At 33.4% G+C, this 22,329-nt stretch overlaps 1 pseudogene; it reads right to left on the reverse strand.

Moving 5' to 3' along the window:
• Positions 1 to 8,896: 8,896 nt before the first annotated feature.
• On the reverse strand, positions 8,897 to 9,773 carry LOC149241183 (18.0 kDa class I heat shock protein pseudogene; annotated as a pseudogene).
• Between the last annotated feature and the right edge of the window lie 12,556 nt (positions 9,774 to 22,329).

Raw genomic sequence — 22,329 nt, forward strand, 5'->3', positions numbered from 1 at the left:
GCTCCACAGAAACTAGAGTGGGGAGAAGGGGTTTGAGTCTATTGGAAATTGCTTTGGATATTATCTTGTACACCACATTGCACAAGGCTATGGGTCTGAATCTATCTAGAGTCAGAGCATTGTCTTGTTTGGGGATCAGAGAGATGAAACATGTATTGAGCACCTTCAGAATGGTTCTACTCATTTTGGAGTCCTCCACGAAATCCAGAATATCTTGCTTGACAATGTTCTAGCAAGCTTTAAAAAAATCGACATTGAAACCATCAGGGCCAGACGCCTTTCCATTATACATTTCTTTGATAACCTCACTAACCTCATCTTCATTCATTGGCCTATTGAGATTGTAATTATCTTCCCTTGTTACTAACTTCGAAATGTGCTTCGTGAAGTCCCGGATAAAATGATCTCTATCTATGATGTTCTCCTCTGCGATACTTCGAAAGTGCTAAACCAACACAGCTTCTATGTCTTTATGGGTATTGAGTAATTGACCTTCAGAGTCCTTGATCATTGAGATCCTATTATGCGACCTGTTCTCCATAGTGGATCTGTGGAAAAACCTTGTGTTTCTCTCCCCTTCTTTTAGCCATTGAACCCTTGATTTTTGTCTCCAAAATATCTCCTCTTGCTTACATAGATTCTCCCAGTCCTAATGAAGCTTGGTGGCTTGATCGTTCCTTGCCCTATCAAAGCCATCCATGATAAGCACTTGATTGCATTCCTGCATTTTACCTTCGACGGCTTTTTTCACTTCAAAAATATTACCAAACTCATTCTTATTCCAATCTTTGAGACTGAGCTTGATATGTTTCAGTCGTTTGTGTAGAAGAAAAATTCTCGTACCCTGAATCTGCAAATCCTTTGTCCACCATTTAGCAATGTTGCTGATAAAATATGGGTGGGTGTGCCAAATATTCTCAAATCTAAAAGGTCTGGTCTTAGGGTTGCCAATGCCCTGAACCTCAAGTTGGAGAGGCCAATGGTTCGAGCCACCAAAGGGGAGAATTCTTACTATCATATCCATGCCTATGAGCATGAGGTCCTTTGAGATAAGGAATCTGTCTAGCTTTGAGGCTACTTGAGACTCTCCTCCTCTCTTATTGTTCCATGTAAAGAGGCCATTACTCATATCTGTGTCCACTAGCTTCATGTTGTCAAGAAAATTCTGAAATTCTATAGAGTCTTTGCCTAAAGTTCTGGTCCCACCTTTTTTCTCCGTAAGGGATTTGATCATGTTAAAGTCCCCTCCCATTATCCATGGTATTTTTGCATGTCTATCTCTTAGTTCCCCAAGAGAATCTAAAAGCCTAAGTTTATCATCAGGTCTTTGAGGCCCATAAACATTTGTAATTAAATACATCTCCCTGTCTCCAACAGGCTGAATAACCACTGATAAATAATTCCTAGATGCCTCAGCATCTATTATGCCAATCTTTTGGGGGCTCCAAAGAGTAAGGATACCTCCTACTATTTTGTTTGCTTTGACTTCTAGAAACTCATATTTATTGAGCCATCTACTGTGTATCTCCTTTATTTTTTGAATGGAACATTTAGTTTCCTGGATAAAGATCATGTCTAGAGCTTCTTGTTTCATTCTATTGTTGAGTAACCTTTGTTTCCTTTTACTTCCTAGACCTTTGATATTCCAAGATGTTAGCTTCATTATGAAAGATTTGTAAAGGAGTAGCTGGTTAGATCTTTCATCTTACCTGAATCTATCATTAGTTTTCCACATTCCATCAATAACTCATTTAGTTTTTTCCTACCCCTTTTCCTTCCTGGATTCCTGGGAGCTAGTCCTGGTGTGGTCTTCATAATTTTCACCCCTTAGTTTCCCTGCCTTTTCGTGTGTCTTTGTCCTTCCAGTTCGTTAGTCTGGGTTCTCCATAGTAACAACCGCTGCACTCTGTTAAGCTCTTCTTGAGGTAATGATTCCAACCCTCCCGTGGTCCCCTGTTTCAAGAAGCGTTCCAGATCTAGGTGTTCTCTGTTAAGGATATCCTACAGTTCATGATCCTCCGTTTCCATCTCACTTGGGGTCATTTCTTGGTCCCTTTCTAGTTCCTCATTGTTCAGCATAGTCCCTGTCTGTGTATAAGTATCCTGTGTTTTCACACTATTTTCCTCCTTATCTTTCTCTCCTTGGCTTTCCTCCATTTCCTGATCTACATTTGTTGCCTCTTCCTCTTCTTCTAATACTTGGAACTTGTTCTGACTGGCCTGTTGCCCCTCTGTTTGATTTTTCTTAGGCCCCCTTTTGCTCTGCTTTCCTCTATACCCCATTTTATGAACGCTTTCAGTATCTTTCACTATGTTAGCTTTACTTTTGGTCTCTATTTTACTAAGAGGGCAATCTCTAAATAGGTGTCCATGTTCATGGCACCTTTGACATCTAAAAGGAATATGTTCATAATCCACGATTTGCACCCAATTCTTCATCAAAAACTTCCAAGATGACCTTTTCCGGTAGAGCTCCAGAGAGATCCATCTCCACACATATTTAGGCGAAGGAAGTGTATTTTCCCCTTCTGTTAGCCTCAGAAGCTTTGACAAAATGCGCTAGTTTATTTCCTATTGTAGATAAAGATTCAGTTTGCCAGTAATCTAGAGGTAGGGAATAGAGTCTTACCCAGACTAGGACCAAAGTGAAAGTCGCACGTTCCGGTATGAAATTCAACATCCAAGGCTGCATATAAAGGCCTGCAGCTGCATAGAAGTATGACCCTCCTTCAAATACCCTATCTTTGTCCTCTATATTTGTGAATACTATTGTGAAGAAACCTTTTGATCTAAGATGTAGGTCTACGCCTCCTTTAGGTTTCCAGTGGTATTTAATCCACGCCTACAATGCCTTCTTAGTGGGCCATAATCCCATGAATTTATAAATAATAGCATAGTTCCGCATGTGATCCCTGTGCACCTACAGTGCAGGATTATTTAAAAGTACTCTGGGTGTGACCTCAACCTTAGGCTTACATGGACCCTTTTGTGTTTTGATTTCTTCTTCATGTTTTTTGTTCTCTTCCTCATTTCCTTTTAAACTGTTGTCCTCCCTTTAATTGGTCAAGTCCTGCCCCTCATCAATTTTCCTTTTCCCTTCTCCCAAAAGACTTTTAGCCGTATCCAATGGTTTCTTACCTCGACTGGCTACTGCTTATTTGTAGGAGGCAGTGGAGCTCCCCCCTTTGCGCCCATCCATGGCGTTCAACTTCTGAATATTCTTGAAACCCTAGTTCTTACCAATTCCGCTCCTTCGCTCCCGCCTATTTTGTTTCTTCATGGATTTGATATTGTTAATCTTGAGGCTATAAATTATTAAAAATATTTTTCAAGATTAGATGGAGGGGGAAGAGAGGGAATTTTTTTTTGCACTAGATGCATTTATTTTAGTGTAGATGGAGATTCCTAATCCTATTTGATTTCTTGCATTAGATGGATTACATGTTGTTAATATTGAGGTAGATTATTAAAAATATTTTTCAATATTAGATTGGGGGAGCGAGGGGCAAGAATATTTCTTGCACTAGATGCATTTATTTCAGTGTGGATGGTGATTCCTAATCCTATTTGATTTTGTGCACTAGGGGGGGGGGAGCGAGGGGCAAGAATATTTCTTGCACTAGATGCATTTATTTCAGTGTGGATGGTGATTCCTAATTCTATTTGATTTTGTGCACTAGATGTAATGATTTCAGTGTAGATGTTTTTTTCTAATCATATTTGATTGCTTACACTCGATGTATTTATTTCAATGTTGATGTTGATTTCTAATATTAGTTGATTTCTTGCACTAGATGCATTGATTTCCATGTAGATGTGGATTTCTAATCCTATTGGATTGCCTGCACTAGATGCATTGATTTTGGTAGAGATGTTGATATTTGTTTCTTGCAATATATGCATTGATTTCAGCGTAGATGTTGTTTTCTAACCCTATTTGATTTCTTGCATTAGTTTCATTAGATGCTAATATTGAGGATATAGATTATTAAAAATATATATATATATATTTTTAAGATATATTTAGTAATACCTAGAGCGACACTATTAAGAATTAATTAGCTGTAAAAATTTGTGATACATAGAATTAAAATGAAATAGATGCGCCAAATAAATCCTCCTCCAAAGTGTAAATTAATCCTTGAAAAGATCGTCTACTTTCTTCATCGCCAACTAATTACTAATAGATAATTACATATATTCAAAATTACTAATAGATAATTGCGTACAACAATGTATTCAAAATATTTATAAGAGGAAAAGATATATCTATAAACATTCAAAACAAATCAAAATATTCTTGAGAGAAATACAATAATTGTTTGGGTGTAAAAATTTTATTAATCTAGCCACTCATTAAAAAAAAAATCAAAAATACATTATTTCTTAACTTTGTAAATAAACTATATATAAAAAAAGATCGTCTCCTTTCTTCATCACCAACTAATTATTAGTATAATTATTAGTAGATAATTACATATATTCAAAATTACTAATAGATAATTGCGTACAACAATGTATTCAAAATATCTATAAGAGGAAAAGATATATTTATAAACATTCAAAACAAATCAAAATATTCTTGAGAGAAATGTGATAATTGTTTGGATGTAAAAATTTTATTAATCTAGCCACTCATTTAAAAAAATCAAAAATACATTATTTCTTGACTTTGTAAATAAACTATAGATAAAAAATAAAAATCACTAAAATATTCTTGAAGGAAATAAATTAGTTTAGCAAGGAAAAAAATATTTCAAGAGTAATCTTGATGCAGTAAATTATTAAAACTACTCATCAAGATATATTTAGTAATACCTAGAGGGACATTATTATTCAGAAGTTGTGATACCTAAAATTAAATGAAATAGATGTGTAGCATCAATCCTCCTGCAAACTATTGAAAAGATTGTCTCTCTTTTTCATCACTAACTAATTACTAATAGACAATTACATACACATATAAAAATATAACACAATGATTGTAACATTCACAAACACTACCATCCAAATCGAAACACGTAAACACAAAAACCACTGAAACCATTCAAGGCAAGCAACACAGACTAAATTAAAGAAGAGAATGATATGGTCATGTCAGGAAAAGAAAAAATAATGTGAATTCTGAAGTTAATCTCGAACATATACATAATAATGATAATATAAAAATGTGGCATTTTTTCACTTAACTAGAACCATATTAGATCCATCTAACACAAGATCTATCATGCCCCAAGAGGAATCAAATCCCTCAAGGTGCAAACCTTTTCTCAATTTCTACACTCCAAAAATAAGGTATGCACCTTGAGGAATTTGATCCCTCTCAATGCATGATAGATCCTGTGTTAGATGGATCTAAGTTGGTTTAATCCAATCAATTCCATGTATGAGAGAGAAAAATGGACTACTCCAGGATGTAGAAATTCAAAAACATTGGTCCAATTGCATCACTACATGAATCAAATTAATAGCCCTTATTAAAGCAGCTAAGTAAACATGTCAAAAAAATATTACATATACCAATGTATAATGTGTTAATGTATAATATGTTGTTAACATGTGAAGATGTGCATACATATACAAAATGTTCAATATTGTTATGTCTATGTGTGATTTTGGTCATCTTCAATATGAAGTTGATAGGTATTTCTTTCAAATAAAATAAAATATTTTATAACATAAAAATAACATTTTCTATAATAAAAAGGAAAATGAGTATATTTATGTAGTTAGTTTTAGTTGAAAACCTAATCAAGCATCAATAATGAGTCTCACTATAATATTTCACTCTCATTATCACCCATAAATAAATTATTTCAAAGTACATGTGAATTAACATAATCTTATATGAAGTAAATAAAAAGATATAAAATAATTAACAGTAAAAAAAAATCTCACATTTTAATTTTTTATTGTGAAAAGTATATACATTCTTTTAATTTTTAGAAATATTTCAATACAAAACTTAAATAAATTATTTGAATATTAATGTAAACCAATTTGTTTCACTATCCACTTCATATGTATGCATAAAGAGAGAGTTTTCAATTTTTTATTGTGAAAAATACATACATTCTTTTAATTTTTAGAAATATTTCAATACAAAACTTAAATAAATTATTTGAATATTCATGTAAACCAATTTATTTCACTAAATTATTTGAATATTCATGTAAACCAATTTATTTCACTAGCCACTTCATATGTATGCTTAAAGAAAGAGTTTATATATATACACAAATGACTAAATATTTTAATGCCCACAAAACAAAGGATTATAATTAAAATATATGAGGTATTTTGATTTATATTAGAAATATATATATTAATAATAAAAAAATACATTTTAGTCCACATGGGGTAGCTCAAGCGGCAAGGGCCGTGGAAATAAAGTCTCACCGAACCAGAAGTCTTGGGTTCAAATCTTGGGCTACCCTTCCCCGTAGAGGGGCACATAATGGACATGTAAATCGGAGAGTCCACCCCAGCTTACAAAAAAAAAATAAAAAAATACATTTTAACATCAAAAATATGATTTATAATTATTTGTAGTTAAAAGAATAATCAAACATCACTAACCATTCTAATTATGTTGACTTAGTTGAATTGTGAAAATATTTCAATCCTACTCTCAGCCATAAATAAAATATTGCAAAATACATGTGAATTAACATAATCTTATATGAAGTAAATGAAAAAATATTAAAAGTAAAAAAAAACTCACATTTTAATTTTTTATTGTGAAAAATATATACCATTGTTTTCATTTTTAAAAATATTTCAATACAAAACTTATATAAATTATTTGACTATTCATGTAAACCAATTTATTTCAATGTCCACTTCATATGTATGGTTAAAGAGAGTATATATATACACACAAATAAAGAGTAAATATTTTAATGCCCACAAAACAAAGAATTATAATTAAAATATAACAAGTAATTTTGATGTGTATATATATATATATATATATATATCAAAAAAAAATTAAAATATAACAGGTAATTTTGATGTATATTATATATATATATATAAAACAAAAAAATACATTTTAACATGGAAAATATGATTTATAATTATATTTAGTTAAAATCATCAATAACCATAATAGTTATGTTGACTTAGTGCAATCGTGAAAATATTTCAGTCTAAATCATGAAAAAAAGAAAATTAAAATTAAAAAAGATTATGGCATTTCAATTTTTAATTGTGAAAAATATATACCATTCTTTTAATTTTTAAAAATATTTCAATATTAAACTTAAATAAATTAAGAGAAAATTATTTAAATATTCATGTAAACTAATTTATTTCACTATCATATATATATCAAAAGAAAGGGTTATAAATAAAATATATTAGGTAATTTTGATTATATTAAAAAAATATTAATAATAATAAAATGCATTTAGCATGGAAAATATGATTCGGTATATATATATATATGAAAAAAAATAGTTACTATTCTACATTTTGACTTGTATTAAGTGCATATTTTTCTATTAGTTTAATAAAAAATGTAACAAAAAATTGATTTGAATTAAAAAATTATTCTATATAGTTTACACAATCTAAATATCCAAAAACAATTAATAAATTTAATTATATAAATTATATATATATATATATATATATATATATATATAACATAAAAAGAGTAAAAAAGATTTAATATCTTTTTTACATAAAAAGATTTGATATCTTTTAGAACGGAATAGATTCATATTTAAAATAAAAAAATTAATAAATTTTATTTTATATATATATATATATATATATATATATATATATATATATATTACATAACAAGATTTAATATTTTTTTACATAAAAAGATATCAAATCTTTTTAGAACGGAATAGATTCATACGTAAAATAAGTCTATATTAAATTAATAGATTTATAAGTAAGCTGTAAATCTTTAAAAAATAAGATTTGTTAATTCTCTAACAATTTTTTTTCTTTCTCTTTCTAATTAGATTTGTTAATCCTCTGACCATTTCTAATTAAAATTAATTATTTATCTTTAAAAACTGATAATAATTAAGCCCTATCAAACAATTCCTTAATCACTTCACTTAAAAAATTATTAAGCATGCCCTCAATATACATAGTCAAGTATCATAGATGATCCTTTTTCTTTCTAGGGGATAAAGGAATTTAATGATTTCTTTCTTTTTCTTTCTAGAGGATAAGGGAATTTAACAATTTCTTTCTTTTTAATGAGATTTGTTAATCCTTTATTCATCTTTAATAAAAATTAATTATTTATCTTTAAAAAATAATAATAATTAAGCCCCTGTCAAACATCCTTAATCATTAAAGAATATTAAGCATCCCCTAGAAAGAAACCATACATGATCCTTTAATATACATAGTCAAGTGTCATAGATGATCCTTTAATATACATAGTCAAGTATCATAGATCATCCTTTTTCTTTCTAGGGGATAAGGGAATTTAGAATAACAAACCGAAAACACACTCGCTCATTCTACCAAAAAAAACATATGGATGTTCATGTATGCCTCTTAAACATTCTCAAAGCTAGAAAGTGTAAATAAACTTTAAATCAAATATGCTAAGCTAAAGAATGGAAATAAATCAATGGGCATAAATTCCAAATCAAATATGTTTAGACAAAACATTTAAAAAGTGAATAAACTTCAAATCAAATATGCTCAGTTGAAGAGAAGGTTGCAAATTTATGTCGCCTTACATTCCAAATGTGGGAATGTATACGAAACCTAACATTGTTCTCGTTAGGTATCGAGAATCCCGTCGAAACATGAAAATTTACGAACTAACATCTAATCAAATTGGGGGTATCTTACCGTATACCACTGTGATATACCGGTCTGAAAACAGAATAATAACAATGGTGATCAAATAATTAATGAAAACCTTTTACACAGCACAGCGGAAGCCATGAACCTGCGTCTACTTTTATTATATTATTGAAAAGCGCACAACAGATACACACACAATGTAAGCGATGTAACAACTAGGATGGGAATGGAGGTGTTTATTTTCTGGATTGGATAATGGACGGCGGCTTACGACACACATCTACACATTCTGTAACAGCAGTACTCTACTGCAACAGCAGGCCCAATTTCACATCTTCAGTCAGCCAGAGATCTCGATGGATTTGGGTTGAGGAGGTTGGGGTTCTGCCTGCTTCGGCACTGTCACTGTCAGCACCCCGTTATCCATGCTCGCCTTTATCTCTTCCACTTTTGCATTATCCGGCAGCCGGAAACGCCGAAGGAATTTTCCACGGGATCGCTCAATGCGGTGTCATTTGTCGTTCTTGTGCTCTTCTTCTTTGCTGCGCTCCCCGCTTATCTGCAGAACTCTTTGCCCCTCTTCCAACTCTATTTTCACCTCCTCTTTCTTCAAACCTGGAAGATCAGCTTTGAAAATGTGCGCCTCTGGCGTTTCCTTCCAGTCGATCTGAGTATTGGCTACGGCAGAAGCTTCCCTTACAAATTGCCCCGATGGTCCCCCGCTGGCCAGATCTGTGAATGCTTGGAAAGGATCCCATAATTCCAAGGACAAGGGATCGAATGATCTCCTGCCTAAAAAACTCGGAATTATCGACATTTTCAACTGGTAAATGTAACTACAATGTGCGATTGGAAAGAATACAGAAAAACAGCACTGCGATCTCAGTGTTTCGATTTCAAGATCGATCTCGGATTATACCAGAAGAGATGTTGGTTTCTTTATAAGATGAGGAGGAACAATCTAGTCGACTCTATCGGGCGGGTTCGAGAGGATTCTCAAATGCTCGCAGGATACTTTACTATTATTGTACACCTGTAAGCTCCAGACCATTCCGAAAGTAAGGTTTCAATTTTCACTTTGCAATATTATTGTTATTTAACCCATGTACAACCAGAATCCTCCAGGTAATTAGGTATTGTTTCTCCAGAACCATCTAGCCTTTCACACTATTCAAGAAGTATAGCCTACGGTAACCGCTGTGGATGTCAGAATTAATGTTTGATGATGTGGAGGCGTAGCTCCTGCCACGGAGGGACAATTTTTCTCATTGGCTATTTTAACGTTTGAATATTGGGAAAAATAAAAATGCTTAGTTTAATTAAGAAATAAGAAAGATAAAAAGGTGTATTTTTTGCTTCTGTTCATACATTTTAAAAATTAAGTTTAAATGGTTTAATTTATTAAAAATTAAGTTTAAATGGTTTAATTTATAAAGTTGGTGTTTTTTAGTTTTTTGGTTCTCAATTACTTATATATTTAAAAATTTATTTTAAATAATAAAAAATTAGAAAACAAATTTAATTAGTTTGAAACATACACCCAATCTTAATTATGTGATTAATTTAAAAAAAAAAAAAACAAAATTATTTAAATTATGCTCATAAAAAGTATTATAAGTTACAGTCTGAAATATAAACAATCCTCTATGTAAATTTAAATCCACTTTATATCAATTAACAGGATTAACCCGTGCTGGGTTTTGTAGTATTAGAAAATTATTTAAATCCACTTTATATTAATTAACCGGATCAACTAGTGCATATAAGCAATCCTCTATGTAATTTTAAATCCACTTTGTGTCAATTGACCGGATTGACCAACTATGGGTTTTGTAGTATTTGAAAATTATACATGCCACGATTACTATTGTTTCATTTTATTTTATTTTTACGAAGAAAAAACAGCAATTTGTCTATTAAAGGGAAATGCATTACTTGTTATATGATATCTCATAATCTACATTACAAAAAACTTCCTTATGCATGAGGCAGGAACACAAAAAAGATATCGATTCTCGGAATTACAAAAAAAACACGACAATTTTGAGCAGCTATATTACATAATGAAGAGGTGCCTATAATGAAGACGTGCCTAAAATATCTGTAAATGAAAATAAGGGAACCTCGAATGAAGACATTGAAGATTGCCAGAGAAAAACTTGAAAATTGTCAGAACTTACACAAAAACATTAAGCCAAAGGAGACAAAAAGAGGATCACATCGCTTAGAAGGAAAAGGCACTTGCGCTGCTAATTGAGCCGTTGACAAGAATGGAGGCGAAGATATTCCCCAACATAACAGACCAACCATTTTTGGAGGAGTCTACAAACTGATTCTACTCTTGGTAGACATGTGAAACTTTAATTCTCTTGAAATGTCTGATCAGGTGTCTAATCAGTGTCATCCAATTGAATAATGAAGGATGTCCAAAGGAAGAACTTCTATTCACCCAATCTATAACATATTTAGAAGCCTTTGCAACCTCCATCTCTTCAATTTCCAACCAAGATGCACATTATAAAACTCCCCAAAGAGCAACCAGTTCAGCTTCGTCGTGTGCACTTGCCCCGCACACCAGTGGAAATTGTATTACAGACCACCTCTCATAGAAATTATTACCCCACAACCGCGAAAACCATCTAAGGCTCCATCAAAGAGAGATGAATATAATTCTTTGTAAGAACATATCCTCCTTTGAAGAATAGCAATCCAAGGCCCAATCTCCCGGAGGAATCCCACAATCTTCATACAGGTGGAGCTCACATCTCAGGAAACATGCTCGAATATGATCGCACTCCTACACCGCCAAATTCTCCAAAATATGTATAGCGGGAGCGTAATTTAAACGTTTTTTCTTCAATCCAATGTGTGAAACAAGCACTGATAGAGGATATATCAATCCTGGCATAAATGTGGACAAACTTCAACACTTCTTTCCAAATGGTAGTAGCAAGGGGCTACTGAGAAAGAGGTCAACCACCTCTTCATTCAGATTTCCACACATAGAACAAATGCCTGGACCCTAGAAGCCCCTCTGCATGAGATTCTCCCATATGAGGATCTAGTTTTGAAAGGTAAGCCAAAAAAAAAAAAAAAAAGTTGAGAGGGGTGTCCCAACTCCACATATCTATCAGCCCTGCAACTTTATACACAGGCCGAAAATCCTTGGTAAAGTAAGTATAAAATTTTTGGACTAGGATATTGCCGTCAACTTCCCTTCCACATCAAGCAAGATGATCTTCATTTTCTTTGAGAACTATTCTGGCATGGCCAAGCATATATCTGTATCATTCCCACTTAGGCGCAAGATCAACTCAGAGGCCAAGGACCCATGAGGGAGGCTAGCCATTAGGGAAATTTTGAGGTCTAAAACGGGTGTTAGAAAAAAATGTACAACCAAAATCAACTTTATAAGAACTAATAGGATTCAAGATGATGATGTCAACCATGGCGAATGATTCACCATTTTTGGATTAAAAATGTAAAAAGATTAAAAAAATAAATTAAAAACAAAAAAACAAAAAAATTGTTTTTTCAACTCTATTTTCAACTTATGTCCCTATGATTTACTCAAATTTCAAGCAGAAGCACTCATTTGATCCAAAATTTAATTCCTCATCCGAGTACCCATGTTGAATGCTTTTGATGGACCCTACTACACAAAAAATGAGAAATAAATGAAAAAGGTGATTGCAATCAAGTTTTTTCATGTATTTTTCATTTTTCATGTAGCAGGGTCCATCAAAAGTATGAAACATGGGTACTCTTTGGATAAGGAATTAAATTATGCATCCAACGAGTGCTTCCAATCGAAATTTGAATAAAACCATAGGGAGATAAGTTGAAAAAGTAGTTTTTCTTTTTTCCCTATAAAATTTGATGATGTAACCTAATATTATTTTATTATTTCCACTATTATTTTATAATATTCCTTAGGAGGCCCATTTTATACCTCAAAATTTCTCTAATGACAAGGATGGGAAAGAAGTTACGCATTTGACCCTAAGGTTAGCTAGAGTGTGGATACCAGAGGCCTAGAAAAACAAGAGGATTGGGACTGATAGTAAATGATATCCACTTATGCCTTTTATTGTGTCCAACCCGGTGGTGATTCAATCTCCCTTTCCCACTTCCCACCTGAAGTTCTCGCATAGCCATGGTTTATCTTTCATCATACTACACCAAATAAATGAGGCATTTTAAATCTTTGGGGCTCCATTTCTTACCCAATCTGCCAACTTGAGGTTTTGCATGTATTTCTCTTTGATAATCAAGTTCCATATACTTAAACTATTGAAGGCTCTCTAAATATTTTTTGTGAGAAGAGACAAGTTAAAATTCATGGTATCTCTTATACCCCATCATCCTTCATCCACATTATTGGCGACATATTCCAAACAAACCAGTTGTGGTTTCCTAATTTTACCAACCCCACTACATGAGAATCAAGCTATGATAAGAGTAATCTTTTGAGCGACAACTTTATGGACAAAGAGATGCATCCAGTAGATTTGAAATTCCTTAAAGTATCGCTTTAAACATTATTAGCATGTATCCCATAGACAACCATTTATTTCTTCTCAAACTTTTGAATCAACCAACTCCAATCTTGATTTTAGTAGTTGTTTGATTTCAAATGAAAACCCATGTATCGAAATCCTCTTGACAATGAGCTAACTTTAACCCCAAAAATGTATGAAATATCCTGTGATACTAGCTGATCTATATAATCAGAGATCAGTTCTAATTTCAACGTGTTCATGATGAGCCAAGTTGCCAAACCAAAATTGGAGATGATCTGGTGAAATTCATGCCATTTTGTTAATTTAGCTACTCCATCGCAAAGGATATCATCCGCGAATAAAAGGTGGGTAGAACACATGTTTTTTGAGACTCTACAATCGTGGATTCTTCCGGCCTCCTGAGCATATTGAATTCCTCTACTTATCCCATCAATGACCAGTATGAATAACAGAGGCAAGTGATTCAAGTGGCTCTGGAAAGGCTCAAAAATCAAAGTCTTTGGATTTCATCGAAACTAGGACCAGATCGAAGATCTCATCATCTTGATTCCAACAATGCAGACGACACTAAAATCTAACTTTGTATGTGCAAGATATTGGTATTCAAATTTCAGGTCAAGGGAGGAGGACTTTTGTCGCGAGCTAAATTTAGAGCTCAACTAAATTTTGCAGCTTAGATAAATCTTGCAGAATTGTTAAATTTGGAGACAACTAATGAAGAAACAATTTGGCACTTATCAAACATTAGAACTGGTCAAATTGTTGCATTTTTAATTTTGTCGATGACCCTCAGCAAAATCTAGAAGGACGATTTATATTGTTTATATATATATATAGGTTGGCAGGCAGTCAAACCCCGCCAACCGTTTCAAACGAATATAACAACATGTTACTAATGAGGGTGATCCACCATTGGTAGACCTGCCACCTAACAGGCCAACCAAAATTGGAGGCTGACAGGACTTGAACTCGTGTCGATCGGGGCCATCCAGCCAACCAGTGACCTCATTTATAACAAAACAAATACAATAGAACCCTTTAACAAATCAAATGCCAAGGAATGTGATCCATGGGGGAGGCACACGGGCTTGATCCTAGGACCTTTGCTCACCTATTCAAGCACTTAACGAACAATCCAATAAGCCTCTTTATGAAATCTACCTGCCAAGGGCTATAGAAAATGGGAATTTTTCCATTAGACTAGGCCGAGAGGGAGAGTGAATTTAAAGCTATAGTGAGCACGAAGCTTGAGACCAAAGGGGTCCACCCTGAGCACATTATTTGAGTTAGAATATTTTGAGGAATATTTCATAGAATATTACAGAGGGAATATTGTAGATTCCAAAGAGTATTCTTGCTTGAGGAATCTAAAAGATTCTCTGGGGGCCAGATTTTGACATTGCGAAAAGGTGCCAAGTTTATAATCATCTGAACCAATTTTTCCCTAAAATTTTGATGGTGCAGTCTGTTTCTTCATTTGAGTATCTTAATTTTCATCCATCCTCAAAAAAGAATCTTATGAGGAATCTAAAAGATTTTCAAAGAGCCGAGATGTGACCGTAACAGAAAAAGGTCATGTTTATACTCAAATAATAATAATTAAATCCTATCAAACAATTCCTTAATCACTTAAAGAATTATTAAACATACCAAGGCTCAAGTTTACTCCTTAAATCTAGCATCCCCTCAATATCTATAGTTAAGAATAATAAATGATCATTATTCTTTCTATGGGATAAGAGAATTTAAAATAGAAAACAAGAAGAAAACACACTCACTCATTGTACAAAGAACATAGGGATGTTCATGTATACCTCTTAAACATTCTCACAGCTAGAAAGTGTGAATAAATTTTAAATCAAATGTGCTAAGCTAAAGAATGGAAATAAATTTCTAAATCAATGGGCATAAATTCAAAATCCAATATTTTCTAAATCAATGGGGATAAGTTCCAAATCAAATACGTTTAGAGAAAACACACTTTAAAAATGAATAAACTTTAAATCAAATATGCTAAGCTAAAGAAAAGGTTACAAATTTATATCGCCACCTTACATTACAAATGTAGGAACATATATGAAACATAACGTTGTTCTCATTAGTTATCAATTGAGGTTGAGAATCCTGTCGAAACATGAAAATTGTACACGTGTAAGCTCGAGAACATTCCCAAAGCAAGTTTTCAATTTTCACTTTCCAATTTATCGTTATTTAAACCTTATCTATCCATAATTATTCAAGGTAATTCGGTGTTGTTTCTCCATAACCATGTAGGATTTCAAATTTTACAAAATGTATAGCCTATAGACATATGGTATATGCTACATACTCGAGAAGAACCAATGTAGATGTCAGAATAAATGTTTGATGATGTGGAGGTGTTGAGAAGAAACGATGTGGATGGCGGAATTAATGTTTGATAATGAGGTGTCGAGAAGAAATTATTTGGATGTCAGAATGAATGTTTGATGATGTGGAGGTGTAGCACCCACCACAAAGGGACCGGATTCACGTCCACTTCCTTTTTAATTGGATATTTTCACGTTCAAGTATTGGAAAATAGAAAAATGTTGTAGTTCCATTATATTAACGTGATCCATCAACAAGAGCTAGGTTTTTTAGTACTCTAAAACTATATATGTATTTTAGGTCACGATTTATATTGTTTTATTTGTTAACAAATGGGAGATGAAACTTATAATATGAAATTAGCAGTTCACACGTGAGCAAGTTGCACATGGAGACTGCCCAAGCAGATAATGCTCTTTTCAATTATTCATAAAATCATAAATATATAAGTTTACATCAATTTATGGATATTAGCACTGACCTCTAGAAAATAGGAACTAATCCTAATCTAGGACACTCATATCACTGAGAAACAAAATCTCTCCAATAATACAATATTCTCCATTATTTTCAACTCTCTCCCTTAATGGAGAAATGGTTCATGTGTACTCCTAGCATCTCCCTAAATATTTAAAATTTCATCCTCCCAAGGGGTGTGGTAAAAATATTTGTTGCATTATCACAAGTATTACAATATTCAATAAAAAATTCTTTAGACTGAACCTTTTCTCTAACAAAGTGAAACTGAGTATCAATATGTTTTATGTTTTTGTGAAAGACAAGGTTGTTTTCCATCTTGATTGAGCTTTGGTTGTCACATCTAATTATTGTAGCATCTTTTTTTTCTTCTCGAACATCATGGAGAAGTCTCCTAAACCAAATTTCCTCACACGTGGCTACACACTTCTTGATACTCTGTTTCTGCAGAAGATAAGGATACAATAATTTGTTTCTTGTTGCTCCAAGCAATTACCCCGATCCGATACTGAAAGCATAACTTGTTATGGATCTTCTGTCATCCAGTTTTCCTGCCTAGCCTGAATCTGAAAAATCTATCAAATTAACATCAGGAGAATCAGTGTACTTAATACCAAAGCCAAAGGTTCCTTGAAGGTATCAATACACCTTTTGCTACTACCTAGTGGTTCTCAAGAGGTTTGGAGATGAATTAACTTAACACACTGACTGAAAATGGTAAGTCATGTCTAGTTGTAGTCAGATAAATCAAACTCCCAACTAGTTGTCTATATAATGTGGCATCCACCTCTTTAGAATCATCATCAATCTAAAGTTTAAGATTCTATTGTAAAGGCACTGAGGCAGCGTTACACTGTTACATTCTGAACTTTTTCAGTAATCCGCTAACATACTTTCCTTGAGTGAGAAAAGTCTGGCCAGAGTCCCTCCAAACTTCCATATCGAGACAATAATGTAATTCTTTGAGGTCTTTCATTTCAAAAACTTGCAACATTTACACTTTGATTTCTTTAATCAATTCATCAACATTTCCAGTGATAATTAGAACATCTAAATATAAAGAAATGAAAACAATTTGCCCCTTTTCATCAAACATAGTATATAGATTTGGGTCATTTTTGCTCCTCTTATAACTATGCTGCAAGAAAAATGAGTCAATTTTTTCATACCATGACCTGGGTGCCTATTTCAATCCATATAATTTCTTATTTAACTTGCACACTAAATGTTCCAACTCTTGTTCGATAAACCCTTCAGGTTGTTTTAAATATATCTCTTCTTTCAATTCTCCATTTAGAAAAGAAGATTTCACATCTAGCTGGTGTAAATTCCGATGATGTTTTGTAGCTAACGCTATTAACATTCTAATAGTGTTTAACTTAGCTACAGGAGCAAATGTCTTCTCATAATAAATTTCTTATTTCTGTTAGTAATCTTTAGCTACCAACCTAGATCTATATTTGTCTATACTACCATCTACTTTGAACTTAGGTTTCTATAACCATTTACAAACTATAGATTCTTTCCCTTCTGGTAGTTCAACTAAATCCCGGGTTTTTTTAAATTATTGACTGATATTATTCTTTCATGGATGCCCTCCATTCAACATACTGACTTGCTTAATTATAATGTGAGGGCTCAACAAAATTTAAAATACTAGTTATAAGAGCATGATCTCTATACCTTGTTGGTAATTGAGTCTGCCTACCTGATCTCCTCGATAGAGGACTTGCCTCAAATCTGTCTTTCTCACTCCTTAGTGGACTTGGATTTCTATCTATACCTACATCACTTGATTCTTCTTTTTGTTGTTGTTGCTGTTGCACATGGTTGTCTTTAATTTCCTCATTGTTGTCTTCAATCAGCAAAGGCATGTGCCACTCCTCATAGCCTTTGTCTATGTTCCCTTCATCAACCTGCTCATGGAATATAACATCTCTACTCGCAAACAACTTGTGATTAGATGGATTAAACAATTTGTATGCTTTAAACTCGTAACAATACCTTATAAATATGCATTTTATGGCCTTATCATCCAATTTCTTCCTATCCTCCTTAGGAATATGTGCAAAAGATTTCGAACCAAATACTCTTAAATGACTAATTGTAGTTTTAAAACCATATAAAGCCTAGAATGGAGTCTTAAGATCAAGGCTTTTTGTTAGTCTCCTATTCTTTAAACACTGTAGTATTAATAAATTCTGCCCAAAAACCATTAGATAGGTTCTTACCTTTCAACATGTTGAATGCACAGTCCAGCAGAGTTATGTTCTTCCTCTCTGCAACCATGTTCTGTTGTGGAGTGTGGGGTACTGTAAACTATTGAATTATTCCATGGTCCCTGCAATATTTGATGAAGTTTCCAAGCTTGTATTCTCCCCCCTTAATCTAAGTGGAGAATTTTGATGACCTTCCATGTCTGTTTTTCAACCATACTTCTAATTCCTTTAAAATATTCAAAAGTATGACTTTTTTTTTATAAAGTATACCCAGGTATATCTTGTGCAATCAACACCAAATATTAAAAAATAATATGTTCCTCCTAATGATCTTGTCTATATCAGTCCACATATATCAATATGAACAAGTTCGAGAATATATCTCTTTCTTCTATTTAAACTTGAGGGAAATTCATCCCTCTGCATCTTTCCAAGTGCACATCCTTCACAATCAACAAGTGCATTTTTAAAACAGGGAGTCCATTAGCCATACCTTGTTTTTGTAGGAGCAATAAGTCATGAAGATTGATGTGTCTAAATCTTTGATGCCAAAGATTCTCTGGTTTCATCGTTGTTTAAGTCAAAGCTTGGCATGACATGCTTGTAATATTTAAATTGTATAGGCCTCTAACTCGTATTTCAGATGCAACCGATTTATGTTTATCCAAAAAATCCTTTATGACACAATATGTTTTAAAAAACTCTACCTTCAGGTTATGATCTACAATCATAGAGACATAGATCAAATTCTTTTTAATGCCTGGTACATACATCACATTCTGGATGTGCCTTATATTGCCATCGAGCAATATCACAGGAATATCTCCATACCCTTTAATCTTGTAGGCTATGTCATCACCAAGGTAGATATTAGCACCACTGTTGGTTTCTTTAAAACTTTCAAACCATTGCTTATTACCTATCATGTGAGTAGATGCTCTAGAATCCACAAACCAGGTTTCGGCCTCATCAATCTCCACATTAAAAGAAAAATCAAACACAAACAATTTGAGGTCATGATTCTGATCTTCATCAGAAAAACGCCCTGTGTGCTTATTCTATCTATGTCTGACTTCATCAACCTTGTTTTAATAACAATGTTTAGCAATGTGGCAAGATATACCACAGTAAAAACACTTGATTCCTGAATCAATTCTAGTTGAAGACATACCATGAAGTGGCTTTCTTTTTGGTGTACCACCGTCTTTTTGTCGTGCTATTGATTTCCCTATGAAATGCTTTCTCTTCACCATCAATGCAAGAGCTACATTTTGAGGCTTCAGATTCATCTGCTTCTCTTCTTCTTGCATCAAGATCCCTGTCAATTCTTTGAAAGAGGGGGCCTTCTCCCTCACGTTCAGCCCTGTAATAAACATATGATAATCTGTCATACCATTCATGGTAATGATGACAAGATCAGTGTTTGACACTTTCTCCCCTATATCGCCCAGCTTGTCTCTCAGCTCTTTGATCCCAGAGATGAATCCAACAACTGATTCATTCTCCTCCATTATGATGGAGAGAATATTACTCTTAAGGAACAATAAGTGATTTGTATTCTTGATCTCATACAAATCCCTAAGAGTCACCCAAATATCATTTACAGATTTTCACTCTCTGATGTGAGGGATAATGTAGTCTTTCACTAACAATTTGAACAACACCTTCGTTTTTTCTCCCTCTTCTCCCAATCTTGAATTTCTGCAGTTGTTCCATCTTTGGCTATATTCAATTTTGCTTCGTCCCCATTTTCAATCACCCACACACTTTTCCCCTCAAGTAGTCTCTGCAATTTGAATAATTTGACCCATCTGTTGGGTGTGTGTTATATTCTTTCCACGACTACCCCAACAGGGGTTGTAGCCCCCCCTGAATGTTGTGTGAGGCACAGTAGGGGGTTCGCAGGGGGGGAAGTGTCCCGAAAAAATATTTTTGGACCCTATATTAGGTGGGCATACCTACCTATGGTTTTGTGCATGGATTTCGCACATGGTTTTGGGCATGATGGTTTTCTGTCCATGTTATTTTATAGATCCAGCCAAGGGAACTACAGTTATGTTCGAATCCAGGGTTAATGGATTGGGGTTTATGGATGCTTCGACATGTATATATATGTATTGTAAAATTGAAAGGAATATAATGAAAAGTCAATCTAGTAGTCCCAATTTTCGTATCTAGGGGAAAATCTCTATGTATATATGTTTTATGTTTTATGCTCTAGCCATTGTTTCTTTTCTATTTTTAGAATGCGTATGCATGTAATTTCTAGACAAGATTAAAACATACACCATCGATCTTATTTCTCTCATTCAAGTACACTTCTGCCATATGATTATTCATTGTGACCAGATCGATCTATGGATCTACCTCAAGATCCTCAATCTCTAACAGTCAATCTGGCCAACAGTAAAATTTTCACAGACGATCTCAAAAGAAACAAGAAAAATATGCAAAAGGGGGCAATATCTAAGGTGATCTCCAAGACTTGGCTTCTAATCCGGTCCTCAACAAGATCTCAACAGTTATCTCCCAACCAATCAACAAGATCTACACATCCATGATCTACAGAGACCTAGATCTAAGTCAATCCACAACAATTGATCCACACAACTGATCTAGAACATGATCCACTGCGCCAACGTGGGTTTATAGTGTCAAATCCATACTTTCTCCCCTTTCTTCCAGAGATTACTCTAAGGAAATGCCGATCAGTGTTTTCTTCAACCTTGAATTCCGCGTTTCTCCCTTATTTGGGCAGCGTGGGAAAGAGGGGAAAAACCCACGATGCTGCAATTCTGCACAAGAGAACCAAAAAAATGCCTCTCTTCAACCACCATGGATCTTGATTTAATCATCCACCAAGGCTCCACTACTACCACTAAGGCTCTTGATTCTTCCACTAAGGCACTCCAACCACCAAGGCTCTCAATTCTGCCACTAAGGCACTCCATCCACTAAGGCTCACCAACTCTGATACCATGTTAAAAAAATGGGTGTTGAAACTTATCATCTGAAACTAGCAACTCACAGGTGAGCAAGTTACACCTGGAAACTGCCCAAGCAAAGAACACTCTATTCAATTAATCATAAAATCATAAATATATAATTTTATGTCAATTTAGGGATATTAGAACTGACCCCTATAATATAGGAACTAATCCTAATCTAGGACACTCGTATAACTGAGAAAAAAACTCTCTCCGATAATAGAATATTCTCCATTATTTTCAAATTTCTTTGTGGAATTATGTAGATGCACATAAAAGGTGGTAAATATAGAGATTTATTTGAATCTTTGGTTCACAATAGAGAGTTTTATATTATATAATACACCTATAAATATATATTTATAGGCATGGTTTACTGAGTGGTTAATTTTACTGGTTATTTATTTTTATTTTAAATCTGATGGTAGGAGTGCTTGAACCTTTTTTTTGTGTGGTGTAAATAGATTCAACCCATCAAAAACCTATTCACACCCAAAATCTTGAAGCAAAATTTACCCACTCATATTTATATTCATTTTTAAATTTTTAAATATTATAATAAATTGACACATATTTTTTAGGTATCTATATATTATAATATAAAAAATATCTATTATTTTTTTCATTGCATGGTATTTTATATCATTATGATATATTTATGTTAGCTTTTAATATGTTATGTGTCAACTTTCTATTGAGTACACATATCTATCACATTCATCAACATATTTTTTATAAAAATCTGAAATTAAGATGAATTTGCATCCATTTTTAATATGTTAAGTGTCAAATTCATGTTAAATATAAAAAAAATTAATATCACTAGCTAATAAGTGTTAGTGTCGGTATCTTCATCCCTCCATCAGTGATCAAATTCTCTTGTTGCATTGCATGTTAGGTGTCTCACCTGATCAGCTGCATTCCATTAGGGTCATGGATCATCTAACAGTAGTGGCTTATTATACATTTTCCCTCATGTGCTGG

Source organism: Pinus tabuliformis, chromosome 8 (genome assembly GCF_031772625.1).
Source record: "Pinus tabuliformis cultivar Carrire ecotype Pingquan chromosome 8, CPIR1, whole genome shotgun sequence".
Lineage (NCBI taxonomy): Eukaryota > Viridiplantae > Streptophyta > Pinopsida > Pinales > Pinaceae > Pinus > Pinus tabuliformis.